The sequence below is a fragment of the Elephas maximus genome, chromosome 9, assembly GCF_024166365.1.
Source record: "Elephas maximus indicus isolate mEleMax1 chromosome 9, mEleMax1 primary haplotype, whole genome shotgun sequence".
NCBI classification, from domain to species: domain Eukaryota; kingdom Metazoa; phylum Chordata; class Mammalia; order Proboscidea; family Elephantidae; genus Elephas; species Elephas maximus.
In genome coordinates, this window is record NC_064827.1 from 67,215,150 (window position 1) to 67,225,127 (window position 9,978).

Here is a 9,978-nt window from a genome sequence, read left to right on the forward strand (position 1 = left end):
GATTCAAAGAGGTTAAGGAACTTGCCTTGGGTTGTTATATTCTAATTCAAACAGCAGAGATAGGATTCGTACTCAGGTCTGTAATGTCAATACTACATGCCCAAATAACAGTGTCTTTGAATGCTCTATAACTTTGTTATCCTCTCTGATTTCTTCAAAGCTGCATGATCACTTACTTGATGTGCATTTTTAACTTTCTAAGGAGCTGGTGATACCTGTTGCCATCGAGTCAATTTTGACTTACAGAGACCCTACGATACAGTGATGAACAAAAGAAGAGAGGCCCTGTCTCTTGAAACTCACCCTCTAGGGTGAGGAATGTGTCAGGTAGGGAATAAAAAGAACAGAGTGTTGAGTGAAGAAAGTTTGTCTCGTTTAAGGAACAAGTAGAGTAGGGATAAGAGAGGAATGAACCCTAGTGAGCAAGGAAGAGGATATCAGCTGATACAGGGGTCAGATGTGTGCAAACTTGAAATTGTGTGCATTGTAAAACCATAGGACCCCATTTTAAGTGTGAGATGGCATCAAAAAAGATTTAAGTATATATAACTGGAAGTACTTTCATGAACATACACCTGGACTCCATGAATGGTGCATATTTTTAACATGCTTGGCTGCTAACCAAAAAGTTGGAGATTCATTCAATTCCATTCAGAGGTGCCTTGGGAGAAAGGTCTGGCAATCTACTGCCCCCAAATCAGCCATTGAAAATGGTATGGAAGACAGTTCTGCTCTGACACACTTGAGGTCACCATGAGTTGAAATCATCTTTTTTGTTTATTCGCTTGTTTTATTGAGGAGACTGAGCTCTCTGTAGTATAATAGGAAGTAGTTTTAATTTTTCCAAAAAATACCTCAACAGTACTAAAGGAAAGTCTCCTTAATGACATTTTGATCATGTTCTTTTACTTCTTAACCTCTTTCAGATGTTGGAACACTCTTTTTACTATATTCAATTCTTAATCCCAGTCATTTCAGTGTTAATCTCAAACTTTCATCCAGGTTTTTTTCTTCCTAATCTTCTCGGTGCAGGCTAAAACTGTCCAAGGCTCTAGTGCAGGGGTTGGCAAATATATTGTAAATATTTTAAGCTTTGCAGACTATATGGTCTCTGCTATAGCTGGCCTGTACTCAACTCTGCTGTTGTAGTACAAAAACAGCTATAGATAATATATTAATGAATGTGTGACTGTATTCTAACAAAATTTTAAAGACACTGAAATTTGCATTTCACAAATTTTCACATATCACAAAATTTTATTATGAAAAACAATTTTTTTCCCCAACAACTGAAAAATGTAAAAAACATTCTTAATTTGTAGGCCAAACAAACAGATGGCAGGCAGGTTTTGGCCCATGGGCCATAGTTTTCAGATGTCTGCTCTAGAGACAGGGAGTTAGGGGAGGTGTATGGTCCATTCCACACTATTTGTTGTTGTTGTTAGGTGCCATTCCTACTCATAGCAATCCCATGTACAACAGAACAAAACGTTGCCCAGTCCTGCACCATCCTTGTAATCGTTGCCTTGTTTGAGCCCATTGTTTCAGCCACTGTGTCAATCCATCTTGTTGGGGGTCTTCCACTTTTTCACTGACCGTCTACCAAGCATGATGTCCTTCTCCAGGGACTGATCCCTCCTGATAACATGTCCAAAGTATGAACGACTTAGTCTTGCCATCCTTGCTTCTAAGGAACATTGTGGCTATACTTCTTCTAAGACAGATTTGTTCATTCTTCTGGCAGTCCATGGTATATTCAATATTCTTCACCAGCACCTAATTCAAAGGCATCAATTTTTCTTCGGTCTCCCTTATTCATTATCCAGCTTTTGCAAGCATATGAGGTGATTGAAAATAGCATGGCTTGGGTCAGGCACATCTTAGTCCTCAAAGTGACATCTTCGCTATTCAACACTTTGAAGAGGTCTTTTGCAGCAGATTTGTCCAAAGCAATGCATCATTTGATTTCTTTCTTTTTTTTTTTTAAATTTTTATTGTGCTTTAAGTGAAAGTTTATAAATCAAGTCAGTCTCTCACACAAAAACTTACATACACCTTGTTACATACTCCCAATTTCTCTCCCCCTAATGAGACAGCCCGCTCTCTCCCTCCATTCTCTTTTCATGCCCACTCCACCAGCTTCTAACCCCCTCTACCCTCTCATCTCCCCTCCAGACAAGAGATGCCAACATAGTCTCAAGTGTCCACCTGATCCAAGAAACTCACTCCTCACCAGCACCCCTCCCTACCCCATTGTCCAGTCCGATCCCTGTCTGAGGAGTTGGCTCTGGAAATGGTTCCTGTCCTGGGCCAACAGGAGGTCTGGGGGCCACGACCATTGTGGTCCTTCTAGTCTCAGTCAGACCACTAAGTCTGGTCTTTTAATGAGAATTTGGGGTCTGCATCCCACTGCTCTCCTGCTCCCTCAGGGGTTCTCTGTTGTGTTCCCTGTCAGGGCAGTCATCAGTTGTAGCTGGGCACCACCTAGCTTTTCTGGTCTCAGGCTGATGTGGTCTCTGGTTTATGTGGCCGTTTCTCTCTCTTGGGCTCGTAATTACCTTGTGTCCTTGGTGTTCTTTATTCTCCTTTGATCCAGGTGGGTTGAGACCAAATGATGCACATTGGATGGCCGCTTGCTAGCGTTTAAGACCCCAGACGCCACTCTTCAAAGTGGGATGCAGAATGTTTTCTTAATAGATTTTATTATGCCAGTTGACTTAGATGTCGCCTGAAACCATGGTCCCCAAACCCCCGCCCCTGCTACGCTGGCCTTTTAAGCATTCAGTTTATTCAGGAAACTTCTTTGCTTTTGGTTTAGTCCAGTTATGCTGACCTCCCCTGTATTGTGTGTTCTCTTTCCCTTCACCTAAAGTAGTACGTACCTACTGTCTAATTAGTGAATACCCCTCTCCCACTCTTCCTCCTTCCCCCCCTTATAACCATCAAAGGGTATTTTCTTCTCTGTTTAAACTATTTCTCGAGTTCTTCTAATACTGGTCCTATACAATATTTGTCCTTTTGCAACTGACTAGTTTCACTCAGCATAATGCCATCCAGATTCCTCCATGTTATGAAATATTTCACGGATTCATCACTGTTCTTTATCAATGCATAGTATTCCATTGTGTGAATATACCATAATTTATCCACTCATCCATTGATGGGCACCTTGGTTGCTTCCATCTTTTTGCTATTGTAAACAATGCTGCAATGAACGTGGGTGTGCATATATCCATTCGTGTAAAGGCTCTTATTTCTCTAGGATATATTCCAAGGAATGGTATTGCTGGATCATATGGTAGTTCTATTTCTAAAAAAGCATTTTAAGGAAGCACGAAATCAATTTCCAAAGTGGTTGTATCATTTTACATTCCCACCAGCAGTGTACAAGTGTTCCAGTCTCTCCACAACCTCTCCAACATTTATTATTTTGTGTTTTTTGGACTAATGCCAGCCGTTTTGGAGTGAGTTAGAATCTCATTGCAGTTTTGATTTGCATTTCTCTAATGGCTAGTAATCGTGAGCATTTCCTCATGTATCTGTTAGCTACCCAAATGTCTTCTTTAGTGAAGTGTCTGTTCATATCTTTTGCCCACTTTTAATTGGGTTATTCATCTTTTTGTAGTCGAGTTTTTGCAGTATCATGTAGATTTTAGAGATCAGGCACTGATTGGAAATGTCATAGCTAAAAACTTTTTCCTAGTCTGTAGGTAGTCTTTTTACTCTTTTGGTGAAGTCTTTGGATGAGCATTGATGCTTGATTTTTAGGAGCTCCCAGTTATCTATTTTTTCTTCTGCATTGTTAGCAATGTTCATTTGATCTCTTGACTGCTGCTTCTACGGGTGTTGATTGTGGATCCAAATAAAATGAAATCCTTGAGAATTTCAATATTTTCTTTTTATCATGATGTTGCTTATAGTTCAGTCGTGAGGATTTTCTGTTTTCTTTATGTCGAAGTTCTCCTGTCTAGTGAGCAGGGCCAGAGGAGAGAAAAGTCTTGTGACAGCTCCTGGTCAGTTTCCTATATTTTTTTCAGACTAACACTAAATGGGAGAAGCAGAAACTTTCAATGCCCCATCCATATCCCCCATGCCTTTATCTTTTTCATGCAAGCCAGCTAACTTTCAACTTGTAGTACCTACATTCCTTCTCTTGAGGGCTTTCTCTGGCTGCCAGTCTCCTCTTCCTATGCAGTAGTAGGTTGGGAGTTTTGGAGAATTCATATTTCCTAAGGGAATCCCTCAAGCAATGACTGACAGGAGCTGGTAGATAAAAACCCAAGTTCCCTCTCTTCTTAGGATAATTCTGAGGTGTGCTCCTCACACTGACCCTGGAGTTCCCATGAAGGATTTAGTTTCAGTTGTACCTAGTGGTAACTTGCTGGATAACACACTTGTTATTGGTTGCTTCCCTACACTTGTCTCATTTTCTCATTCCCATTCAAGTGTTTTTTTGGGGCACCCCCCTAATAAACTACCTGCACTTGAATCCTTGTCTCAGGGCCTGTTTTTAGGGAAACTGAAGCCAAGGTAATGGGTGTCCAGACCCTCTGAGCCAGCCAGTGTCCAATGCTACACCTCTCCTGGGACAACACATGGGTGAGTAGTTTGAAGGTCTCTAATTGGTGTCTCTGTACAAGGTTAGAAGTAAATGTTGTCTTAAATGATCTGAGACATATCCCTGAGAGGAAGGATTTGATTTAAAACCAGTGACTCTAGAGGACAGAAATAGAGTCATAAAACAAAAGGCATGGAAAGATATAGCTCAGATAAGGAAACTCACTGTTTTTTATAGTGAGTTCCTAGTCAATGGAGATGGCCAAATGAAATTTGGCTGGCAAACTCTTGGTAAGGATATTAAAGACTATCCAGTCATCTGACTGGGGTTAAACTGGCAATTGCTTTAATGTCTCATCGCACTCTTATATTCCTGGATCCTGGGATTAAATATAGAATTCCTGAAGCACTAGTAGAGGCAAACAAACCAAACTTCAGGAATTGATGTACAACAGAAAAGAATCTAGATTCAAGCTGTGATGATAGAGTTTGGCAAATGGTCATTTAGCCAAAACCTCATACTGGTTTCACAGGATAGTTTCCTAAGGATCCAAAAACCGTTGATGTTGAGAACAGTGACTCAAAGTCCAGTCTGGCACCTCTTCATACCTGCAGAGAAATCGATCCGTAGTTGGACAACTGTAATCTCCCCCAGGAAGAATTATGGAACAATTATCTTGCTCTCCAGTGCCTTTTTATTTCCTTCTTTGTGGAGAAAACTGTGGGCAAAAAGTAAAATACCTTATTGCTCTCAAAATCATGTCAAATATTTATTGGTGTAATTCTCTAGTTATCACCACCATTTGCAAACCCTGGTCATGCCGTAAATCTTATCAGTGTCACACTCATTGAAGAGACCAGTCTGACTTGGGTACTTGGTAAGTGGGAATATTTTATTCCATAGAGAATAGGATTTTAAAATTTCATCTGGGAACTGACAGGGGTGATGGAGATCAGGTGACCAGAAAGTACCAGAAAGACAATGAATCATTTAGAGTCTTCAGCTTTAGTGCTGTGGTGGGGAATGATGGGACTAGCACACAGGCTATGGCGTCAGCTGACCAGAGTTCTAATCTCAATTCTGTTCCTAATTCCCTAAGTGATATTAGGCAAATCGGTTACCTTCACTGACTTTCAATGTCTTCATCTGTAAAATCAAGGGATTATTAAGGTCACTGCAGCTTTCAAGTTGTGTGATTTTCAGCTGCATTTATTATTATTCTTTTCCTGAATAATTTTTCTATGGATTCACACAATAATATGAGTTAAATACATACGTAACACACACACACACATATATATATATATATATATATATACATGTTGTTGTTGTTAGGTGCTGTTGAATCAGTTCTGATTCACAGTGATCCTATGTGTAACAGAAGGAAGCACTGCTCGGTCCTGCACCACCCTCACAATCATTGTTATGCTTGAGCTCATTGTTGCAGCCACTATCACTATGTCAAGCCATTTCATTGAGGGTCTTTCTCTTTTTTGCTGACCGTCTACTTTATTAAGCATACACACACACACACACACACACAGAGAGAGAAAGAGAAAGAGAGAGAGCCCTGGTGGCACAGTGCTTAAGCGCTTGGCTACTAATTGAAAGATTGGTAATTTGAACTCACAAGCCACTCTGTGGGAGAAAGATGAGGCAGTCTACTTCCATAAAGATTACAGCCTTGGAAACTCTATGTGGTAATTCTACTCTGTCCTATAGGGTCACCATGAGTTGAAATTTACTCGACAGCAGTGAGATACATATACACACACATACACGTACACACACACGTATATATATATATATATATATATATATAGACATACATATCTATGTTTATACATGCATGTAGGTGGGCATTTGTGTGCATAAGAACATGCATATATAAATAAATATACACAATCATATGTATATATGCCTATACACATGAGTGTGTGTTTGTCCAAGTATATGTCTATATTTTTAAGAAAGTAAGAAAAGAGACTGAGAAATATGTGGCAGAGAGGTACAATGTCAAAATAGCTGAAAGGTGGGGAAACAATTCCTCTACTTAAATCAGTTACAGAAGGCTTCCTGGAGGAAGTAAAATTTTATTAGCTATTTGATTAAGAAATTCTGAAAACTAGATAGGTTGCAAGGGCCTTGAATAGATACTTCACCAAAGAAGGTATACAAATGGCCACAAATACATGAAAAGACTCTCAGCATCATTAGTTATTAGGAAAATGCAAATCGAAACCACAATGAGATATCACTTCACTCCCAGTCTTAGTCATCTAGTGCTGCTGTAACAGAAATACCACAAGCGAAGTTTTAACGAACAGAGATTTATTCTCTCACAGCCTAGGAGGCTTGAAGTTCGAATTCAGGGTACCAGCTCCAGGGGAAAGCTTTCCCTCTGTTGGTTCTGGAGGAAGACCTTTGTCATCAATCTTCCCCTGGGTCTAGGAGTTTCTCAGCACAGGGACCCTGAGTCCAAAGAACACGCTCCACTCCTGGCTCTACTTGCTTGATGATAATGAGATCCCTTTCCTTTCTGCTCAATTCTCTCTTTTATGTCTCAAAAGAGATTGACTCAAGACACAATCTAATTCTGTAGATGGTGTCCTGTCTCATTAACATAACTGCCTTATTAACATCATAGAGGTTAAGATTTATAAAATATAGTATAAATACATTGTATCACAAAATGGAGGACAACTGCACAGTACAGGGAATCATTGCCTAGCCAAGTTGACACACATTTTTGGGGGACACAATTCAATCCATAACATTCGCTATGACAAAAAAAGGGAAAACAACAGGTATTGATGAAGATGTGGAGACATTGGATCCCTCATCCATGACTGGTGGGAATGTAAAATAGTGCAGTCACCTCAGAAAACATTCTGAAGGTCCGTCAAAAAGTTAAACATGGAATTACCGTATGACTCAGCAATTTCACCCTAGAAATGTATACCCAAAATGATTGAAAGCAGGAATGCAAACAATAACATGTGCACTAATGGTCATTGAAGCACTATTCATCAACAGATGAATGAATAAACAAAATGTGGTAAATACATACAACAGAATATTACCCAGCTATAAAGAGAAATGAAATGCTGTTCCATGTTAGAACAGAGACGGACCTTGCAAACTTTATGCTGATTAACATAAATAAGTGACAAAAGGACAAATACTGTATGATTCCACTTAAATTCAATATCTAGAATAGGAATATCAGTAGAAACCAGAGTGTATTAGTGGTTATGGGGCAGTGGGAGGGGGCAATGAGGAATCACTGTTTAGGCGGCACTGAGTTCCTGTGAAGGTGATGAAAAAATTTGCAAATGGATAGTGTTGATGGTTGTACAACATAAAAAACATAAATAATGTCACTAAACTGTATACGTAAAAAATGTCGATGTGTTGATAGTGGTGATGGTGAGGCAGTAGTCACATCACTATCACAGAGAATATCTTGAGATCAGACTTGTATCTTGGTGGGACAATTTTTTTTTTTAAGAGGACACTAAACTAACACGACAATAGGAATGGGCAGACATTTTCATTTGGATGAGAAGAGTAATTCAATATTGTGTTGAGCAATTTGTTTTGCTGAGTGTTTATTTTGACCCAGGCACTAGGAATACCAAAATAAATAAGATGTAGTTGCTGCTTTCAAGAAGCTGACAGCATGTTGAGGGATAAAGATTGAACAAACAGTTTAGTTATTAAAATGTGTACTAAGTTCAGAGTAACAAGGAAGGAATGGAGGCGAAAAGAAACAAAAAGAGCAGACAATACATAAAAGCTTAATGGCAAGTAACAGAGACAACTGAGTGAGTGCAGGGGCCGTAAGGAATCAGTGCTGATGAGTGAGAAGTGAGGAACAAACTGTGGCTAAAGGGAGGGCGGAAACGTTGGGTCGTGAAAGTTTTAAATGCCATGTTAAGGATATTGAAGTTTATCATGTTTTATGCAGAGGAGTGACATGTTCTTATTTTTCACCTATTGGAGGATAATTTAGAGGGAGACCAGACTGAAAATAGGGAAACAAAGGTTATTCTCATAGTCCTGATAAGAAGAGGTAGGAGAACACAGGTAACAAAGTGGGCCTGGAGAGAAAATGTCTGTATAAGTTTCTTAGGATCATTGTAACAAATTGCCACAAGTTTAGTAGATTAAAACAACAGATATTTATTCACTCAATAGTTCTGGAGGCCAGAATTCTAAAATTGTCAGAAAGCCTCTGGGAGAGAATCTGTTCCTTGCCTTTTTTAGATTCTGGTGGCTCCTAGTACTCTTTGGCATTCTTTAACGTGGGCTGCATCACTCCCAACTCTGCCACTGTCTTCACACTGCTTTCTCTTCTGTGCGTCTCAGGCTTTGTCTTATAAGGATACTTGTGAGAGCATTTAGGTCTCACACAGACAATCCAAGACAATCTTCTCATTTCAAGATCTTTAACTTGGAGGGCTCCTAGACATGGCCTCCCCTCCACCCCACTCCCCTCTTCTCCCCCTCTGCACTTCCTTTCCATCCACTGCCCTCCAGCCGCCCAGATGCAGCCAAGTGCAGTCCCCTGAGCCATGCGCCAGCAGCACACCCAGCCATGGGGGACCTGCAGGCCTGGCGAGCCTCTCCATTGCGCTGCGCATCCAGCCCAACCAAAGGCCAGTCTTCTTCAAGGTGGACCAGCAGCGCTTCAGCCAGAACTGCACCATCAAACTGCTCATCCGCCCACCACTCTGCAAGTCCAGAGCATTTCCATTGATGGCATGCTCATCCCTCTGAAGCTGAAGTTTAAAGAAACTGATGGAGACAGAATTGTTTCTACCAGCATATATGACACAGAAGGTGGGGACCCAACAAAGAGTGGAGAATGGCAGCCCATTCAGATCACCATGCCATTCACGGATATTGGGACCTTTGAGACCCTGTGGCAAGTCAAGTTCTACAACTACCACAAGCAAGATCCTTGCCAGTGGAGAAGCCCCTTCTCCATCACTGAGTATGAATGCAAGCCCAATGAGACACGCAGTCTCATGTGGATGAACTAGGAGTCCTTCCTCTGAAGAGGAAGGCTCTTTCTGATGTTGCTGGGCAATCTCTTCAGAAATCTACTTTTAGGTAAACCAGCACAAGCTTTACCCAAGGCATCCACACCATTGCTGTTTCCCATCTGGTACTGATGACCTACTAACTCCAATTATTTTGAAAGTATAATTCCCCTCTGATGCAATATTCCTGATGAAAAAGACTATGACTCACCATCCCTGAAAAGATTCCTTTCTGTATTATTGTGCTAGTAATTCTGCACCCAACAGTTCTCGGTCATGCTAATTGATTGCTTGACTGGAGCTCAGTGGAGGTGCCACTATGTCCTAAACTTGATGGTTCCGTTGAATGACTGTGATATTTTGTTTCCAAGT

At 40.5% G+C, this 9,978-nt stretch overlaps 1 pseudogene; it reads left to right on the forward strand.

The window, feature by feature from the left end:
- The first annotated feature begins 9,031 nt into the window (after positions 1-9,031).
- On the forward strand, positions 9,032-9,621 carry LOC126082438 (CB1 cannabinoid receptor-interacting protein 1-like; annotated as a pseudogene).
- Positions 9,622-9,978: the final 357 nt, after the last annotated feature.